This window comes from Genypterus blacodes, unplaced genomic scaffold (genome assembly GCF_046128005.1).
Source record: "Genypterus blacodes isolate CSIRO-AG114 ecotype Tasmania unplaced genomic scaffold, CSIRO-AGI_Gbla_v1 ptg000039l_1, whole genome shotgun sequence".
In the NCBI taxonomy this organism is placed as follows: Eukaryota; Metazoa; Chordata; class Actinopteri; order Ophidiiformes; family Ophidiidae; genus Genypterus; species Genypterus blacodes.
Window position 1 is genome coordinate 7,939,341 of NW_027466852.1, and position 18,761 is coordinate 7,958,101.

The window sequence follows — 18,761 nt, forward strand, 5'->3', positions numbered from 1 at the left end:
TGTACACGGTGACTTGAACTGGGTCTGTCTCACCTATAAAGAGCCTCTGTGTGGCTGCTCTCCTCGTTTACGGCCATACCACTCTGAACACGCCCGATCTCGTCTGATCTCAGAAGCTAAGCAGCGTCGGGCCAGGTTAGTACTTGGATGGGAGACCGCCTGGGAATACCCGGTGCAGTAAGCATTTTGGCCCTCTGAGCAGCAGGCCTCACCTGGTCCTCCTCCCTCATGTTTCACTCCCTCTGTCAACACGCAATTTCCCTCGGGAGAACAAAGTTGTATCTTATCTTATCTGAAATGTTAGTGTTCTTCTGATGAAGGCATCATGTAAATTGTGATATACATGAACTTGAGTGTAGTCATGTGTACACGGTGACTTGAACTGGGTCTGTCTCACCTATAAAGAGCCGCTGTGTGGCTGCTCTCCACGTTTACGGCCATACCACTCTGAACACGCCCGATCTCGTCTGATCTCGGGAGCTAATCAGCATCGGGCCAGGTTAGTACTTGTATGGGAGACCGCCTGGGAATACCCGGTGCCGTAAGCATTTTGGCCCTCTGAGCAGCAGGCCTCACCTGGTCCTCCTCCCTCATGTTTCACTCCCTCTGTCAACACCCAATGTCCCTCAGGAGAATAAAGTTGTATCTTATCTTATCTTATATGAAAGCATACATTCAGAAAATGAGTATTGCACATGGGCATAATATGAGATGATTGAATGCACATGAGGAGTGAAGTACACGAGCCACTGTGTGACGATGATGATGATGATGATGATGATGATGAGGATAAAAGTGAGCGCCAGAGATGTAAGTGGTCCCTCTGTATGTTCTATGTGATGATAATCAGTTTCATTAGGTAAGACTTCATTATCCAGAAATGTGTGTTTCTGATGAAGGCATCATGTAAATTGTGATATACATGAACTTGAGTGTAGTCATGTGTACACGGTGACTTGAACTGGGTCTGTCTCACCTATAAAGAGCCTCTGTGTGGCTTCTCTCCTTGTTTACGTCCATACCACTCTGAACACGCCCGATCTCGTCTGATCTCGGAAGCTAATCAGCGTCGGGCCAGGTTAGTACTTGGATGGGAGACCGCCTGGGAATACCCGGTGCCGTAAGCATTTTGGCCCTCTGAGCAGCAGGCCTCACCTGGTCCTCCTCCCTCATGTTTCACTCCCTCTGTCAACACGCAATTTCCCTATGGAGAATAAAGTTGTATCTTATCTTATCTGAAATGTGTGTTTATGATGAAGGCATCATGTCAATTGTGATATACATGAACTTGAGTGTAGTCATGTGTACACGGTGACTTGAACTGGGTCTGTCTCACCTATAAAGAGCCTCTGTGTGGCTGCTCTCCTCGTTTACGGCCATACCACTCTGAACACGCCCGATCTCGTCTGATCTCGGAAGCTAATCAGCGTCGGGCCAGGTTAGTACTTGGATGGGAGACCGCCTGGGAATACCCGGTGCCGTAAGCATTTTGGCCCTCTGAGCAGCAGGCCTCACCTGGTCCTCCTCCCTCATGTTTCACTCCCTCTGTCAACATGCAATTTCCCTCGGGAGAATAAAGTTGTATCTTATCTTATCTGAAATGTGTGTTTATGATGAAGGCATCATGTCAATTGTGATATACATGAACTTGAGTGTAGTTATGTGTACACGGTGACTTGAACTGGGTCTGTCTTACCTATAAAGAGCCTCTGAGTGGCTGCTTTCCTCGTTTACGGCCATACCACTCTGAACACGCCCGATCTCGTCTGATCTCGGAAGCTAAGCAGCATCGGGCCAGGTTAGTACTTGGATGGGAGACCGCCTGGGAATACCCGGTGCAGTAAGCATTTTGGCCCTCTGAGCAGCAGGCCTCACCTGGTCCTCCTCCCTCATGTTTCACTCCCTCTGTCAACACCCAATGTCCCTCAGGAGAATAAAGTTGTATCTTATCTTATCTTATATGAAATCATACATTCAGAAAATGAGTATTGCACATGGAAATAATATGAGATGATTGAATGCACATGAGGAGTGAAGTACACGAGCCACTGTGTGACAATGATGATGATGAGGATGAAAGTGAGCGTCAGAGATGTAAGTGGTCCCTCTGTATGTTCTATGTGATGATTATCAGTTTCATTAGGTAAGACTTCATTATCCAGAAATGTGTGTTTCTGATAAAGGCATCATGTAAATTGTGATATACATGAACTTGAGTGTAGTCATGTATACACGGTGACTTGAACTGGGTCTGTCTCACCTATAAAGAGCCTCTGTGTGGCTGCTCTCCTCGTTTACGGCCATACCACTCTGAACACGCCCGATCTCGTCTGATCTCGGAAGCTAATCAGCATCGGGCCAGGTTAGTACTTGGATGGGAGACTGCCTGGGAATACCCGGTGCCGTAAGCATTTTGGCCGTCTGAGCAGCAGGCCTCACCTGGTCCTCCTCCCTCATGTTTCACTCCCTCTGTCAACACCCAATGTCCCTCAGGAGAATAAAGTTGTATCTTATCTTATCTTATATGAAAGCATACATTCAGAAAATGAGTATTGCACATGGGCATAATATGAGATGATTGAATGCACATGAGGAGTGAAGTACACGAGCCACTGTGTGACGATGATGATGATGATGATGATGATGATGAGGATGAAAGTAAGCGCCAGAGATGTAAGTGGTCCCTCTGTATGTTCTATGTGATGATTATCAGTTTCATTAGGTAAGACTTCATTATCCAGAAATGTGTGTTTCTGATAAAGGCATCATGTAAATTGTGATATACATGAACTTGAGTGTAGTCATGTGTACACGGTGACTTGAACTGGGTCTGTCTCACCTATAAAGAGCCTCTGTGTGGCTGCTCTCCTAATTTACGGCCATACCTTTCTGAACACACCCGATCTCGTCTGATCTCTGAAGCTAAGCAGCGTCGGGCCAGGTTAGTACTTGGATGGGAGACCGCCTGGGAATACCCTGTGCCGTAAGCATTTTGGCCCTCTAGGCAGCAGGCCTCACCTGGTCCTCCTCCCTCATGTTTCACTCCCTCTGTCAACACGCAATTTCCCTCGGGAGAATAAAGTTGTATCTTATCTTATCTGAAATGTTAGTGTTCTTCTGATGAAGGCATTATGTAAATTGTGATATACATGAACTTGAGTGTAGTCATGTGTACACGGTGACTTGAACTGGGTCTGTCTCACCTATAAAGAGCCTCTGTGTGGCTGCTCTCCTCGTTTACGGCCATACCACTCTGAACACGCCCGATCATGTCTGATCTCGGAAGCTTATCAGCGTCGGGCCAGGACAGTACTTGGATGGGAGACCGCCTGGGAATACCCGGTGCCGTAAGCATTTTGGCCCTCTGAGCAGCAGGCCTCACCTGGTCCTCCTTCCTCATGTTTCACTCCCTCTGTCAACACGCAATTTCCCTCGGGAGAATGAAGTTGTATCTTATCTTATCTGAAATGTGTGCTTATGATGAAGGCATCATGTCAATTGTGATAGACATGAACTTGAGTGTAGTCATGTGTACACGGTGACTTGAACTGGGTCTGTCTCACCTATAAAGAGCCTCTGTGTGGCTGCTCTCCTCGTTTACGGCCATACCACTCTGAACATGCCCGATCTCGTCTGATCTCGGAAGCTAAGCAGCGTCAGGCCAGGTTAGTACTTGGATGGGAGACCGCCTAGGAATACCCGGTGCCTTAAGCATTTTGGCCCTCTGAGCAGCAGATCTCACCTGGTCCTCCTCCCTCATGTTTCACTCACTCTGTGAACACGCAAGTTCCCTCGGGAGGATAAAGTTGTATCTTATCTTATCTTATATGAAAGCATACATTCAGAAAATGAGTATTGCACATGGGCATAATATGAGAAGATTGAATGCACATGAGAAGTGAAGTACACGAGCCACTGTGTGACGATGATGATGATGATGATGATGATGATGATGATGATGATGAAAGTGAGCGTCAGAGATGTAAGTGGTCCCTCTGTATGTTCTATGTGATGATTATCAGTTTCATTAGGTAAGACTTCATTATCCAGAAATGTGTGTTTCTGATGAAGGCATCATGTGAATTGTGATATACATGAACTTGAGTGTAGTCATGTGTACACGGTGACTTGAACTGGGTCTAACTCAACTATAAAGAGCCTCTGTGTGGCTGCCCTCCTCGTTTACGGCCATACCACTCTGAACACACCTGATCTCGTCTGATCTCGGAAGCTAAGCAGTGTCGGGCAAGGTTAGTACTTGAATGGGAGACCGCCTGGGAATACCCGGTGCCGTAAGCATTTTGGCCCTCTGAGCAGCAGGCCTCACCTGCTCCTCCTCCCTCATGTTTCACTCCCTCTGTCAACACGCAATTTCCCTCGGGAGGATAAAGTTGTGTCTTATCTTATCTGAAATGTTAGTGTTCTTCTGATGAAGGCATCATGTAAATTGTGATATACATGAACTTGAGTGTAGTCATGTGTACACGGTAACTTGAACCTGGTCCGTCTCACCTATAAAGAGCCTCTGTGTGGCTGCCCTCCTCGTTTACGGCCATACCACTCTGAACACGCCTGATCTCGTCTGATCTCGGAAGCTAAGCAGCGTCAGGCCAGGTTAGTACTTGGATGGGAGACCGCCTAGGAATACCCGGTGCCGTAAGCATTTTGGCCCTCTGAGCAGCAGATCTCACCTGGTCCTCCTCCCTCATTTTTCACTCACTCTGTGAAAACGCAAGTTCCCTCGGGAGGATAAAGTTGTATCTTATCTTATCTTATATGAAAGCATACATTCAGAAAATGAGTATTGCACATGGGCATAATATGAGATGATTGAATGCACATGAGGAGTGAAGTACACGAGCCACTGTGTGACGATGATGATGATGATGATCATGATGATGAGGATGAAAGTGAGCGCCAGAGATGTAAGTGGTCCCTCTGTATGTTCTATGTGATGATTATCAGTTTCATTAGGTAAGACTTCATTATCCAGAAATGTGTGTTTCTGATAAAGGCATCATGTAAATTGTGATATACATGAACTTGAGTGTAGTCATGTGTACACGGTGACTTGAACTGGGTCTGTCTCACCTATAAAGAGCCTCTGTGTGGCTGCTCTCCTCGTTTACGGCCATACCACCCTGAACATGCCCGATCTCGTCTGATCTCGGAAGCTAATCAGCGTCGGGCCAGGTTAGTACTTGGATGGGAGACCGCCTGGGAATACCCGGTGCCATAAGCATTTTGGCCCTCTGAGCAGCAGGCCTCACCTGGTCCTCCTCCCTCATGTTTCACTCCCTCTGTCAACACGCAATTTCCCTCAGGAGAATAAAGTTGTATCTAATCTTATCTGAAATGTTAGTGTTCTTCTGATGAAGGCATCATGTAAATTGTGATATACATGAAGTTGAGTGTAGTCATGTGTACACGGTGACTTGAACTGGGTCTGTTTCACCTATAAAGAGCCACTGTGTGGCTGCTCTCCTCGTGTACGGCCATACCACTCTGAATACGCCGGATCTCGTCTGATCTCGGAAGCTAAGCAGCGTAGGGCCAGGTTAGTACTTGGATGGGAGACCGCCTGGGAATACCCGGTTCCGTTAGCATTTTGGCCGTCTGAGCAGCAGGCCTCACCTGGTCCTCCTCCCTCATGTTTCACTCCCTCTGTGAACACGCAATTTCCCTCGGGAGAACAAAGTTGTATCTTATCTTATCTGAAATGTTAGTGTTCTTCTGATGAAGGCATCATGTAAATTGTGATATACATGAACTTGAGTGTAGTCATGTGTACACGGTGACTTGAACTGGGTCTGTCTCACCTATAAAGAGCCTCTGTGTGGCTGCTCTCCTCCTTTACGGCCATACCACTCTGAACACGCCCGATCTCGTCTGATCTCAGAAGCTAATCAGCGTCGGGCCAGGTTAGTACTTGGATGGGAGACCGCCTGGGAATACCCGGTGCCGTAAGCATTTTGGCCCTCTGAGCAGCAGGCCTCACCTGGTCCTCCTCCCTCATGTTTCACTCCCTCTGTCAACACGCAATTTTCCTCGGGAGAATGAAGTTGTATCTTATCTTATCTGAAATGTTAGTGTTCTTCTGATGAAGGCATCATGTAAATTGTGATATACATGAACTTGAGTGTAGTCATGCGTACACGGTGACTTGAACTGGGTCTGTCTCACCTATAAAGAGCCTCTGTGTGGCTGCTCTCCTCGTTTACGGCCATACCCCTTTAGCACTCTGAGCAGCAGGCCTCACCTGGTCCTCCTCCCTCATGTTTCACTCCCTCTGTCAACACCCAATGTCCCTCGGAGAATAAAGTTGTATCTTATCTTATCTTATATGAAAGCATACATTCAGAAAATGAGTATTGCACATGGGCATTATATGAGATGATTGAATGCACATGAGGAGTGAAGTACACGAGCCACTGTGTGACGATGATGATGATGATGATGATGATGATGAGGATGAAAGTGAGCGCCAGAGATGTAAGTGGTCCCTCTGTATGTTCTATGTGATGATTATCAGTTTCATTAGGTAAGACTTCATTATCCAGAACTGGTGTTTCTGATGAAGGCATCATGTAAATTGTGATATACATGAACTTGAGTGTAGTCATGTGTACACGGTGACTTGAACTGGGTCTGTCTCACCTATAAAGAGCCTCTGTGTGGCTGCTCTCCTCCTTTACGGCCATACCACTCTGAACACGCCCGATCTCGTCTGATCTCGGAAGCTTAGCAGCGTCGGGCCAGGTTAGTACTTGGATGGTAGACCGCCTGGGAATACCCGGTGCAGTAAGCATTTTGGCCCTCTGAGCAGCAGGCCTCACCTGGTCCTCCTCCCTCATGTTTCACTCCCTCTGTGAACACGCAATTTCCCTCGGGAGAACAAAGTTGTATCTTATGTTATCTTATATGAAATCATACATTCAGAAAATGAGTATTGCACATGGGCATAATATGAGATGATTGAATGCACATGAGGAGTGAAGTACACGAGCCACTGTGTGACAATGATGATGATGAGGATGAAAGTGAGCGTCAGAGATGTAAGTGGTCCCTCTGTATGTTCTATGTGATGATTATCAGTTTCATTAGGTAAGACTTCATTATCCAGAAATGTGTGTTTCTGATAAAGGCATCATGTAAATTGTGATATACATGAACTTGAGTGTAGTCATGTGTACACGGTGACTTGAACTGGGTCTGTCTCACCTATAAAGAGCCTCTGTGTGGCTGCTCTCCTCGTTTACGGCCATACCACTCTGAACACGCCCGATCTCGTCTGATCTCGGAAGCTAATCAGCGTCGGGCCAGGTTAGTACTTGGATGGGAGACCGCCTGGGAATACCCGGTGCCGTAAGCATTTTGGCCCTCTGAGCAGCAGGCCTCACCTGGTCCTCCTCCCTCATGTTTCACTCCCTCTGTCAACACGCAATTTCCCTCGGGAGAATAAAGTTGTATCTTATCTTATCTGAAATGTTAGTGTTCTTCTGATGAAGGCATCATGTAAACTGTGATATACATGAACTTGAGTGTAGTCATGCGTACACGGTGACTTTAACTGGGTCTGTCTCACCTATAAAGAGCCTCTGTGTGGCTCCTCTCCTTGTTTACGGCCATAGCACTCTGAACACGCCTGATCTCGTCTGATCTCAGAAGCTAAGCAGCTTCGGGCCAGGTTAGTACTTGGATGGGAGACCGCCTGGGAATACCCGGTGCCGTAAGCATTTTGGCCCTCTGAGCAGCAGGCCTCACCTGGTCCTCCTCCCTCATGTTTCACTCCCTCTGTCAACACCCAATGTCCCTTGGGAGAATAAAGTTGTATCTTATCTTATCTTATATGAAAGCATACATTCAGAAAATGAGTATTGCACATGGGCATAATATGAGATGATTGAATGCACATGAGGAGTGAAGTACACGAGCCACTGTGTGACGATGATGATGATGATGATGATGATGATGATGATGATGAAAGTGAGCGTCAGAGATGTTAGTGGTCCCTCTTTATGTTCTATGTGATGATTATCAGTTTCATTAGGTAAGACTTCATTATCCAGAAATGTGTGTTTCTGATGAAGGCATCATGTAAATTGTGATATACATGAACTTGAGTGTAGTCATGTGTACACGGTGACATGAACTGGGTCTGTCTCACCTATAAAGAGCCTCTGTGTGGCTGCTTCCCTCGTTTACGGCCATACCACTCTGAACACGCCCGAACTCGTCTGATCTTGGAAGCTAAGCAGCTTCGGGCAACGTTAGTACTTGGATGGGAGACCGCCTGGGAATACCCGGTGCCGTAAGTATTTTGGCCCTCTGAGCAGCAGGCCTCACCTGGTCCTCCTCCCTCATGTTTCACTCCCTCTGTCAACACGCAATTTCCCCTCAGGAGAATAAAGTTGTATCTTATCTTATCTGAAATGTTAGTGTTCTTCTGATGAAGGCATCATGTAAATTGTGATATACATGAACTTGAGTGTAGTCATGCGTACACGGTGACTTGAACTGGGTCTGTCTCACCTATAAAGAGCCTCTGTGTGGCTGCTCTCCTCGTTTACGGCCATACCACTCTGAACAAGCCTGATCTCGTCTGATCTCGGAAGCTAAGCAGCGTCGGGCTGACGTGGCAATAGTACGTCAATAGTTCACTTCTAATCAGTCTTCAAGGTTCTGGCTAGTAAAAAACTTGTCTTCAGCTATAGTCTAAAAGCAGTTGAGGAAACCAGTCTTGAGATCCAAGTTAAATGTTTATTTGCAGCAAAGTACAAATGAAACAAGTGAGAGGAAAACCCCGGGGTTGCTCTGGCTTGTGTCTCTTTGTCTTCTCCTTATATACTATTCTGGACCTGGGTTTTCCACGCCCCAGGCCCTTCCCCTTTATCCTAAATTTATAGGTACTTGCCACTATTATGATTACTCGTTTGATCTTAATCGTGTAAAGCAGTCTTGCAAACCCTAAAAACAGTAATGGCATCGCCTTCCTTCCCCTTGGCCCTGATTCGCCTTTCTTGGGACTCTTCCTATTGGTTGGTCTGGGGCTGAATTTGTTAGTAATCTTCCCATCGCAGTGTTGTGGTGTGCCTACTGGGGTGTGACAGCACAACCTGGAGCTATCCGTCAGCACCCATTCATTCTCACACAACAGGTGCAGCAGGCATCTACATGACATCAGGCCGGGTGTTCTCAACACATGTAGTTACAACTTCACCCTCTCAGTGCTACCCCACCAGGTGCATGCACTGTGCTCAGAGCAATTATTCTCAACATTCCCCCACTTTGGTCCTGAAAGGACCACCCAATGAATGATAAATGGGAAATACCTTCTGCAATCATGCAAAGTGATAGTGATAAACCTTAAAATACATGCAATGTGACAGTGACTAGTCAAAAATACATACAATGTGAATAATAAAGAAATCAAACACCTTCCGATTCTTCTAATTCCTGACAATGAGGTTCACTGCAGCAGATGACAACTCAGCTGCAAAACACAACCGACTGTCATCCCTTATCCTCCTGGACTAAATCCATGTGAGGCTACGCAGTGATCGTCCTTGTCTGGCCCTCCAGCTGAATCTAGCGACATGGAGAGGGAAACATCCTCCCATTACATCTGGCCAAGGTAAAACCCTCTCCAGGTGGCCAGCTAGCATTTACTGTACACATTTCTTATAACAAAAACAAACCAGTCATAAAGAAATAAACAGAAGTAACATAAGTAACCGCAATGGTATATGTGGGCAACATATGACAAAATAACACAATGATATATCTGGGTAACATAAGTGCTCATGCGCTCTATGATTAGTGACCTACTGCTACCGATATATATATATATATATATGCAGGTATATATGGAGCTTTACCCATTCCAAAAAGCATCATCCCATATCCACTGTTGACCAGTTGACTCTGTGGGGCGTTCGGAAAGGAGTAATCCTTTCGGTGCGACTTTTGAGGAGCACTGCCTCTTTAGGATTTGTTTATAGAAGGATTTTCTTTTTGTTTTAACATAGTACAAAAAATATATCTGCCTTGGGGCAGCCATAATATGGGGTTCCTCCCAGCCTGTGCCTACTCCCCTCTCACCACAGGTCAATCTCCTATTACTTTCATGCCTGGGTTGTAGCTTAAACACATCCTGTAAGAAGATAATGCCCTTGATACACAAGGTAAACCAACCCTGGCAACTATCAGTAGGACTGAGTCCTTTTAAAGTCTTATTATTATAACAATCTTGATCATACATTCATCTCCATCTCCGCCATTGACTGTAAGTTTTTATCTACTCCGCTGCCTTTTCTGCCTCTACGGCAGCGTAGAACTCCACCGCTCTCTGGATAAACTCCCCATTGTACGGCGCTAGCCCTTCTCCGTTGGCACAGAGACGACGCATGGGGCCATGTGGCCTAATGACCTCTGTCACCCTTTTATCTTTGAGGGATATTAAATGCAGCCACTGACGCATTGTGTGTGTTGTGTCAGACCAAATGATTCTGTGACCTCAATCCAGAATGTTTGTCACAACTTTCTTGCTGTAGGCAGCCAGCAGATATCTGGTGTCGTTAGACCCTGGGTACACCGTAAAAGGGCTTCTGCTCTGATCTGGATACAGGTGTTTCCACAAAAACAAGTAATATATCACAAATACATGGTATGTCAACTTCTGTACAAACAATTGTGGATGAACCGCTGTGATAGGCTGCCTTCGCTCATATCCGGTTAACACTCCAAACCCTTCATCCCAATACTGCATGTCCCCCTGCTCCAATATCTGTTGAAACAGTTCGTGCAGGTGCCTTGCCCTGACATCTTTTTGTTTTTGCTCAATGCTGGGTAACGTTTCCCAGGATAGATGTGGCGTGACGGGATCTGATGCTGTTATCCATGGCGCATGCCATTCAGTCTTTACATCAGTAAGGGTTGACACTGTTCCTACCAGGGTGTTAATTACCTTGGGTCCTGGGGCCAGGGATTCAATGTCTGTATGCTCGTTTATGAACTGGATTTTGGGAGTCAAAAAATCACCATAGTCCCATCCTCCTACAGTCCTTCCAGCTAAAACATTTTGGTCACGTAGCATTTTCCATTGCTCCCATCTGCTTATGTACATTACTTCGTAGGGTATATTATCGTCTTCTATTACCATGTCTTCTTCTTCTAATTGGTCATTGCCAAAAACGGCCTGTACAGCTTCATTCAGTATGTCTTGATCTGCCATTGGCTTTATGTTCGTCCACGTCTCCAATCTTGGCCCTGCTCCCGTGCCGGTGGTGGAACACCTCCCATCGTGTTTCCCCTCATTTGGACTTCCAGTCCACTGAGAGCTGCTGTCTGACCTCGCAGCCGCCCTTGACAGAAATGGATCAGTAAAGCATTGGCACGGCGTAGTTGTGATACTGTATACTGCATCAGGTCATTCTCGTCTTGCAGATGGTTCGCTTGTTCTTGTAATACATGGCTCTGCCTCTCTATCTGCCTTAGACGCAGATTGTCAGCCTCTAGTTGTCTAACCCGCTGACTTTTCCGACGAGCGTATAGAGCCCTTCTGGTGGCGCACAATAATCTGCGTGCTCTGTCAGACAGGCCTGCTTGCAGCTGAGTGAACACATCTTTACTCATACTCAAAATGTCCTCCCGGAGGTCACCTGGAGTGGTAAGCAGGCTGAGCGGGCGTGACACAAACCTAGTTATGTGTCTGAGATCGTCAATCGTGAAATCCGGTAGTTGAGGCGTGAAGTTGGGAAGTTGAGGGGTGGCGTCGGGAGGTGGAGGTGCGGCAGGATGTTGTCGGACCTCGGGCGTTACCCTTGCGGTGCGTAGATTCTGAGTGGGTATCAGCGGGATGCCTCTGCTCGATTGTCCTGGACTTGGTGAGAGGCCTTGATCGTCTGGGTCCTCAGGGCTCTCTGGGCTGAAGCGTTGTTCCGGTTCCATGATGGGCGATGACCATGGATTCGGAGGAGGTCCCATCGATGGTGTCACTGGTGGGGGCATCAGGTACTGGACTCTCCTGGGGTTCTCCAGCACCTGGATGGGAAAATCATGCTGCTCCTCCTGCCACGGACTCACTCCGTCTTGGCCTGGTTGCCTAAGTGAACTATATCTATCTATCTCTGGGTGTGGTGTTCCTGTATATATTGGTGTGTTGTTTGGTCCAGTTGGCCTGTGGCTCTGCCCTGGGTCCATATCTGGAGGTGCCTGCTGGCTGGCATAGAATGCCTCCGCCATTTTTGGGGCACCGTCTGTGATGAAAATATTTACAGTTACTATGTACAGTTTATATGATTATACACTACTTATATTTCTAAAACTACTTTATCTACTTTTCTACATACCGTTTGGGAGAGTGGATGGTGATTCACTTTAAGCGTAGCATTTTTCATCGGGCACACCCCCTGCCATCAGTTCAGTGGGCTCATACCCTGTCATCAGATCAGTAGGCTCATACCCTGTCATGTGTATGTGTTCTACCTGATCGGCGTCTACCTGTATCTGGATTACTGGAAATTGTCCCGTTACTCCTTTAATCATGCGGAGGATTAGGACGCGCAGCAATGGTATAACACACCCAATTATAACTAGTACTATCAGCACTATTCCTCCTAGTGCTATTCCAATTGTCTTTAGCCATTTCAGCCATCCCAATTTTCCCAGCCAATCCCAGAAACCTTTCAACTGTGTATTCCAATTAGAATTTTTAACGTGTTCATGTCGCATGCGTTTCATTTCTGACAGGACCCGCGTCAAATTGCCTCTTGGTCCTGTATGTAACGGGATCAGGGTACAACATTCTTCTCCGATAATATCACAAACACCTTGGTCTGCAGCCATTCTTGCTTCCAGGATAAATCTGTTCTGTAGCGTCATAATGGATGTAGCATGCAGTTGTTCTCCTATCAGACCTATCCCTACTATAGTGAAGTTGATAAATCTCTGTTGATTATACCATAGGTAATTCACCCATCGGCTATTCCGTGCTATGTACTGGGCATTGTTGATGGGTCCTACAAATGGAACTGATCCTACTGCTAGTCCACTTTTTACCCATTCTGTTCCTATAGCAGTGTGTTCTTCAGGGATCCCGTATGGGACTTGGTCCCAACTAATGTATACTTCATCTGTATTTTTCCAATCCCAGCCATGCTCCTGACTGTCGTCTATATAGGTTTTGCCATTGGAGTTCTCGGTATCTCTCCTATTTCTGGGATGGTCCTGAGTGTCTTGTTGCGTTATTAAAGATAGCTGACCTGTTAACATTAATGGCGCACACATACCTGTCCAATTGGGTGGTAATTTAGACAATAGTGTAGTATTGTGCTCACATATCCAGAAGATATCTCCTAGTGGCTCTGTACCCTGTCCAAAATCTGCCAGGCGGTATTGAGCCATGTAGGAGGAGTTCTGTTCGTAAGTTACACGACCTCCATTGGGTATCACCTGTTTGCATTGAATGCGGGCTTTTGGCCTGGTGGTACACGACTTGGTGGTAGTTGTGGTGTTCCCTGTCTCTATTATCGGATACCATGTTTCCATGCCGCATTGTATCAGTCCTGCTGCATCTGTCATTGCCCCTGTTTTTGCATTAGCGACGTTTTCTAGTTCTCTCCCTCTTACTATGCAGAAAGGAAAAATCAATCCATCTGGTTTGTGAACTACTGGGGGAATTACCGTGGTAACATCATATCCTGTATATTGGAGCCGGTGTGGGCAAATTTCATCATCTTTGCTCAATCCCTTTGTTTTCCCTGCCATATGCATTGCACACTGAGCGAAACACCTGCCCTCGTTAAAATATGGGCAGCTCCCTATTGCGCTTCCTGGCAGTATTTTGAACTGTGGAATTCTTTTCGCATTATAGCAGGCAATGCATTCCCGTTTTTCTTTTTTTTTGCTGCAGCCATTTCCTCCGCTGAGAATCTAAGCCATGTCTGAAACATGTTACTACTCCATTGTGTAGATCGTAGTTTTTCCAGATCCCTCTTGTGTCGTTTGTTTGCTAATTGTATTTTATCTCTTGCTTCCCCTATTGTCATTTCCTGTCCTGTTTCCTGATGTTGGCATGCGATGTTTGTGCATTTTACCTGAATGATCACCATCCCTTCTCCCCGGCATTCTGCGCTGAGCGGATAACCCAGCCATTCCTTCCCTACTGGTTCAGCTGTGGCGTAGGCTATTGCTAACACATGTTCGTCGATGTCCGCTTTTATATACACTGTTGGTGTGACTACCCCTTTATCCACTATGCCCTTGTTAGTTGCTAACGTAATCATGGCCATGGCACATCCATCTAGTGGGTGCTGAGTGTTTGATTGGTGTGTGTTGGTTAATATAACTTCCCCCCTTGCTAACCCTCCCAAGGTTAGCACTATAAGGGCAAACCAACTAATCTGAATCAGACCAATCGTGGCCCGGCGTTGGCGGGTAGTCTGGAGTCGATGGGCCCACCTCCCCTGTGGGTGAGGCGGGTGGCGGCGACCCGGCAGACGTCTGAATTCCTGATGGCCCTGCTTGCACATCAGGAGCGTCAGCAGTACGTGACACAGCATGGTCCTCAACTGCTTTTTCACCGCTGCCTGTAGGCACTTCCCCTGCTGCAGGATCAGGCGACACCTGTCCATCAGTCGAGCCAGAACTACTAGTAGAACCGCTCGAACTACGTTGTTGATGGTGAGCCCGTAGTCTGGCCGACTGTCGCTGTGCGTGAGAGGAGCTTGAGTCACTTGAGCTACTATGGGCAGGGCTAGTGTTAGCGGGCGTGGTCTGGGGGCCCCGTTGCGCGTCCCCTTCAGCATGCTGCCGTGAGTCAGTGGTGCCTAGTTGGTCAGGAAAGTGACCAGGCGGGTCAGGCGGTCGATGGCGGGTGCAGTGGTTGCGATGGAACCAAAACGGCTTACCTTCAACTTTCAAAGCAGTGGGCGTGGTGAGCACCACTTTAAAAGGCCCGTCTCTACGAGGCTCGTTCCACTGACGTCTAAAAACCCGTATATACACTTGGTCTCCCACCTGGATGTCACGGACATCTACTGGGATGTGTGTGTCGTCTTTGCTGTTGGCCTCTTTCACCTGTTGAAACACAAGCCTGTGAATTTGAGACAAAGCTTTCAGATAATCGCCCAGCTCTCGTTCCAGCTGCTGCAATGGAGCCCCCTCCGTCGGCCCTCTGTGTTGTGGAAGGGGCATCGGGCGACCTGTAAGCATTTCATGGGGAGTTAGATGTGTTAGTCGGTTAGTTTGGGAGCGCATGGCCATTAAAGCAATTGGTAAAGCATCCACCCACGTGAGCTTATGGTTGCTATCGGCAGCAATCTTAGCGATTTTAGTTTTCAAAACCCCATTTGCTCGTTCCACCGAGCCTTGTGATTGCGGATGGTAGACACAGCCAAATTTCTGTTTGATGCCCAATCTACTGAACATCTCTTTGATTACCCGCGAGATAAAATGTGGTCCACTATCTGATGAGATAGTGTCTGGTATTCCAAACCTGGGGAAAACCTCCATACACAAAAACTTAGCTACTACTCTATGGTCATTTCTAGCTGTCGCACAAGCTTCAACCCACCTACTAAACCGACACACAACCACCAATAGGTATCTTTTTCCCTGTACCCTATCAATCATGTCCACAAAATCCATCATCAGGTGCTTAAACGGACCTTCAGGCACTGGAATATGTGCCAATGGATGAGTAAACATTTTTCTAACATTATACTTTGGACAATGTTGGCATATGGATAGTTCTCTGTCAACCATCGCAGCCATGTATGGTGACCACCATACAGCCTGCAACTTTCTCAACACTTGAACTCTGGAACAGTGGTCAGGTTCATGTACTGTCTTGATTGCAATTACCAATAACGACAACGGCAACACAAAATGCCCATGGCTACTCCTCCATAACCCATTGTGCGGAGTGGCCGTTCGTATGGCCCCCCTTTGGAGCCATAACCTTTGTTCTGCTTCAGAAACCCTGTTCTGCGCCTGTATCAATGAAGCCATGTTGGTTATGGGGGCACAATCCTGTTCAAACAGTATGGGCCCCTGAGTGGCCTGTCCCGTTGCCGCTTTTGCTGCAGCATCTGCATGATTATTGCCTCTAGCCACCGGTGAATCATTCAGCTGATGTGCTGCACATTTGACTATAGCCAATTGGGTAGGAAGCTGCATGGCCTGTATTAATTCTATCACTGCTTGCCCATGCGCCACCGGCGTGCCATCTGCACGAATAAATCCTCGTTGTTTCCAAATGCTGGCATTAATATGGCATACGCCATATCCATAGGCACTGTCTGTATAAATGGTGGCACGTTTGCCCGAAGCCAGTTTGCATGCTGCTGTTAAAGCTTTAATCTCCGCCAATTGTGCAGAACACGGTTGGTCGAGGCTCACTGATTGTATTTGGGTAAATGTGTCGTCAAAATTGAGCTGAACTATGCCATAGCCAGCTTTTGTTCCTGTGTCTCCTCGTACACAAGATCCATCTACAAACAAAACTATGTCCGACGGAATCGGCTGGTTGTACAGGTTGTCGCGTACTTGCATAAAACTATCTGTTTCTTTAAGGCAGTCATGAGGCTCCCCTTCAGTAGGCAAAACCATTCGTGTTGCTGGATTTATCGTGGTGCATCGCTGTATTGTTAGCTCTGACCCTGACAACAGGACCTCATAGCCTGTTCGCCTGGCCTGGGTTATTACAAAACGTGGGCCGGTAAGCATTGCATGCAGTTGGTGAGACGTATATAGTATTACAGGGTGTCCCATGGTTAACACTGACGCCTTTTTGTAGGCAAATGCAGCCGCCGCTAATCCCTGGTAGCAGGGTGGCAGCCCTTCCTCTACCCTATCTAATTTGGTGCTATAATACGCTATTGGTTGCTTACCGGTAGGAGACACCTGCATCAATACAGCACATGCATGTCCCTGTCTTTCAGCTACATACAGGTGAAATGGCTTGCGATAGTCGAGATTGGCTAAAACTGGGGCAGTCTGCATATCTTTCTTAAGGAGTTGAAACGCTCCTTCTGCTTCCTCAGTCCATTGGAGTTGCGCTGACTGTGGGGTTTGTCCAGCTGCTCGTATCAAAGCTCTTAATGGAGCTGTTTTAATGGCATAGTCACATATCCATGGTCTGCTATATCCTGTCATTCCCAGGAAAGATAACATCTGGCCTACTGTTTGAGGCTTAGGGGCTTGACTTATGGCCATCAGCTGGGAGGGGGCAATGTGCCTTCCTTCCTCACTCAACTGTCTGCCCAAATATTCTACAGATGTTTGACAAAACTGTAGTTTACTTTTGCTCACTTTGTGTCCTCCTTCAGCTAAAACTGTTAGGACTGTGAGTGAATCTTTTTCACACTGTTCTTTGCTGCTAGAGCATATCAAAATGTCATCCACATACATTAAGGTGGTAGACTGTATGTCCAGATGGCTGAGATCATTCGCTAAAACTCGGTTAAATATTGACGGGGAGTGAACAAAACCCTGAGGGAGACGTGTATAAGTATACTGTTCCCCCTCATAGGTGAACGCAAATAGGAACTGCGACTGCGGATGAACTGGAACACTGAAGAAGGCAGAGCACAAATCAATCACTGTGTACCACTTTGTTCCGGGAGGTATGTTAGACAGTAAAGTATGTGGGTCTGGAACAACAGGTATTTCTTCTGCAACAACAGCATTAACTGCCCTTAAATCATGCACCAATCTATAGTCATTTCCATTTGGCTTCCGTATTGGAAAAATAGGTGTGTTGCATGCACTGTTAGTTTTCACTAAAACTCCTGCTTCTACCAGTCCTGAGATGATGGGCCTTATTCCTGCAACAGCTTCTTGTTTTAAAGGATACTGTTTTTGCCTCGGTAACCTAACTTCTGGTTTTATGTGAACATATAGGGGCTCCGCTGATTTTACGAGACCTACATCTGTCTTGTGTGCTGACCATACTTGTGGCGGAACTTGCTCCAACAAAGCTTCATGCTCCTTTGCAACCATCATCTGTTTCCTATCATGTCTGGGTAACTGCACCTCTTCTGCTATGGCCTCGTCTGCTTTTGTTATGCTGATCTTGAGGAACTGCCCGTCAGAGGAAATGCAAATTGCTTTACAGTCTGTAGGTGTCCATTCCTGTACCAGTTGTGCCCTCTTCATCATTGGTCCTAAATCATGTGACTCAAAGTTTTCTGCTATCAGCAAGGTGATGTGTGGCGATGATCCCGGTACTTGGAACCATTCTTTTACCTCCTCCGTACCTATCACCTCAGCAGCTGCTCCTTGGGGTCCCACAATGATGGCATCATACTGGAGGACTGTCGTATGGTTATTCATTGCTTCAAACCAGCACGTCTCATAGTCATCGTGGTCTCGATCTCCGTCATATAGCATCGTACAATGTAGAGGAAGACTTGGCTCCCGTGCCTTCTCAAACTGATGGATTATCAGCGGCTTCCATGTTTCCCATGCATGTATCAGAAATGCATCTGGGGAGGTTAGTCTGATCCAAAACACTCGTGCATCTCTCCTTTGGCCTGTATTTTGTGAAAAGTCTGTCGTTGCCACTTGGGACATCATGGGGCTTGTGTGAGGGCTGACCTTATTTGGGACATCAAAGTATATGCCATTAGGTGAACACATTATTGTGGCATTTAACTGGCACAGTATATCACGCCCTAGTAAATTGATTGGTGTGTCTGCTGAATATAGCATAGGTGCACATACTACTTTGTCTCCTATTTTCATTGGAACCGGTTCAG

At 46.7% G+C, this 18,761-nt stretch overlaps 12 non-coding genes and 6 pseudogenes across 12 annotated transcripts; all 18 read left to right on the forward strand.

The window, feature by feature from the left end:
- The first annotated feature begins 65 nt into the window (after positions 1 to 65).
- Positions 66 to 184, forward strand: LOC142997655 (5S ribosomal RNA). The gene has a single exon (XR_012962370.1). It is a non-coding gene; the product is annotated as a 5S ribosomal RNA (ribosomal RNA).
- Positions 185 to 429: 245 nt separating this feature from the next.
- LOC142997935 (5S ribosomal RNA) lies at positions 430 to 548 on the forward strand. Its single transcript, XR_012962637.1, has one exon. It is a non-coding gene; the product is annotated as a 5S ribosomal RNA (ribosomal RNA).
- A 460-nt stretch (positions 549 to 1,008) lies between these two features.
- On the forward strand, positions 1,009 to 1,127 carry LOC142997453 (5S ribosomal RNA). The gene has a single exon (XR_012962177.1). It is a non-coding gene; the product is annotated as a 5S ribosomal RNA (ribosomal RNA).
- A 241-nt stretch (positions 1,128 to 1,368) lies between these two features.
- LOC142998886 (5S ribosomal RNA) lies at positions 1,369 to 1,487 on the forward strand. Its single transcript, XR_012963173.1, has one exon. It is a non-coding gene; the product is annotated as a 5S ribosomal RNA (ribosomal RNA).
- Positions 1,488 to 1,728: 241 nt separating this feature from the next.
- LOC142997617 (5S ribosomal RNA) lies at positions 1,729 to 1,847 on the forward strand. Its single transcript, XR_012962333.1, has one exon. It is a non-coding gene; the product is annotated as a 5S ribosomal RNA (ribosomal RNA).
- Positions 1,848 to 2,292: 445 nt separating this feature from the next.
- On the forward strand, positions 2,293 to 2,411 carry LOC142997742 (5S ribosomal RNA). The gene has a single exon (XR_012962454.1). It is a non-coding gene; the product is annotated as a 5S ribosomal RNA (ribosomal RNA).
- Positions 2,412 to 2,871: 460 nt separating this feature from the next.
- On the forward strand, positions 2,872 to 2,990 carry LOC142998004 (5S ribosomal RNA; annotated as a pseudogene).
- Positions 2,991 to 3,235: 245 nt separating this feature from the next.
- Positions 3,236 to 3,354, forward strand: LOC142998106 (5S ribosomal RNA; annotated as a pseudogene).
- A 241-nt stretch (positions 3,355 to 3,595) lies between these two features.
- Positions 3,596 to 3,714, forward strand: LOC142998063 (5S ribosomal RNA; annotated as a pseudogene).
- Positions 3,715 to 4,180: 466 nt separating this feature from the next.
- LOC142997336 (5S ribosomal RNA) lies at positions 4,181 to 4,299 on the forward strand. Its single transcript, XR_012962066.1, has one exon. It is a non-coding gene; the product is annotated as a 5S ribosomal RNA (ribosomal RNA).
- Positions 4,300 to 4,544: 245 nt separating this feature from the next.
- LOC142997662 (5S ribosomal RNA) lies at positions 4,545 to 4,663 on the forward strand. Its single transcript, XR_012962377.1, has one exon. It is a non-coding gene; the product is annotated as a 5S ribosomal RNA (ribosomal RNA).
- Positions 4,664 to 5,123: 460 nt separating this feature from the next.
- Positions 5,124 to 5,242, forward strand: LOC142997698 (5S ribosomal RNA). The gene has a single exon (XR_012962411.1). It is a non-coding gene; the product is annotated as a 5S ribosomal RNA (ribosomal RNA).
- A 245-nt stretch (positions 5,243 to 5,487) lies between these two features.
- On the forward strand, positions 5,488 to 5,606 carry LOC142998090 (5S ribosomal RNA; annotated as a pseudogene).
- Positions 5,607 to 5,851: 245 nt separating this feature from the next.
- LOC142997859 (5S ribosomal RNA) lies at positions 5,852 to 5,970 on the forward strand. Its single transcript, XR_012962566.1, has one exon. It is a non-coding gene; the product is annotated as a 5S ribosomal RNA (ribosomal RNA).
- Positions 5,971 to 6,689: 719 nt separating this feature from the next.
- Positions 6,690 to 6,808, forward strand: LOC142998150 (5S ribosomal RNA; annotated as a pseudogene).
- A 445-nt stretch (positions 6,809 to 7,253) lies between these two features.
- LOC142998887 (5S ribosomal RNA) lies at positions 7,254 to 7,372 on the forward strand. Its single transcript, XR_012963174.1, has one exon. It is a non-coding gene; the product is annotated as a 5S ribosomal RNA (ribosomal RNA).
- Positions 7,373 to 7,617: 245 nt separating this feature from the next.
- On the forward strand, positions 7,618 to 7,736 carry LOC142997764 (5S ribosomal RNA). Its single transcript, XR_012962473.1, has one exon. It is a non-coding gene; the product is annotated as a 5S ribosomal RNA (ribosomal RNA).
- A 463-nt stretch (positions 7,737 to 8,199) lies between these two features.
- Positions 8,200 to 8,318, forward strand: LOC142998348 (5S ribosomal RNA; annotated as a pseudogene).
- Positions 8,319 to 18,761: the final 10,443 nt, after the last annotated feature.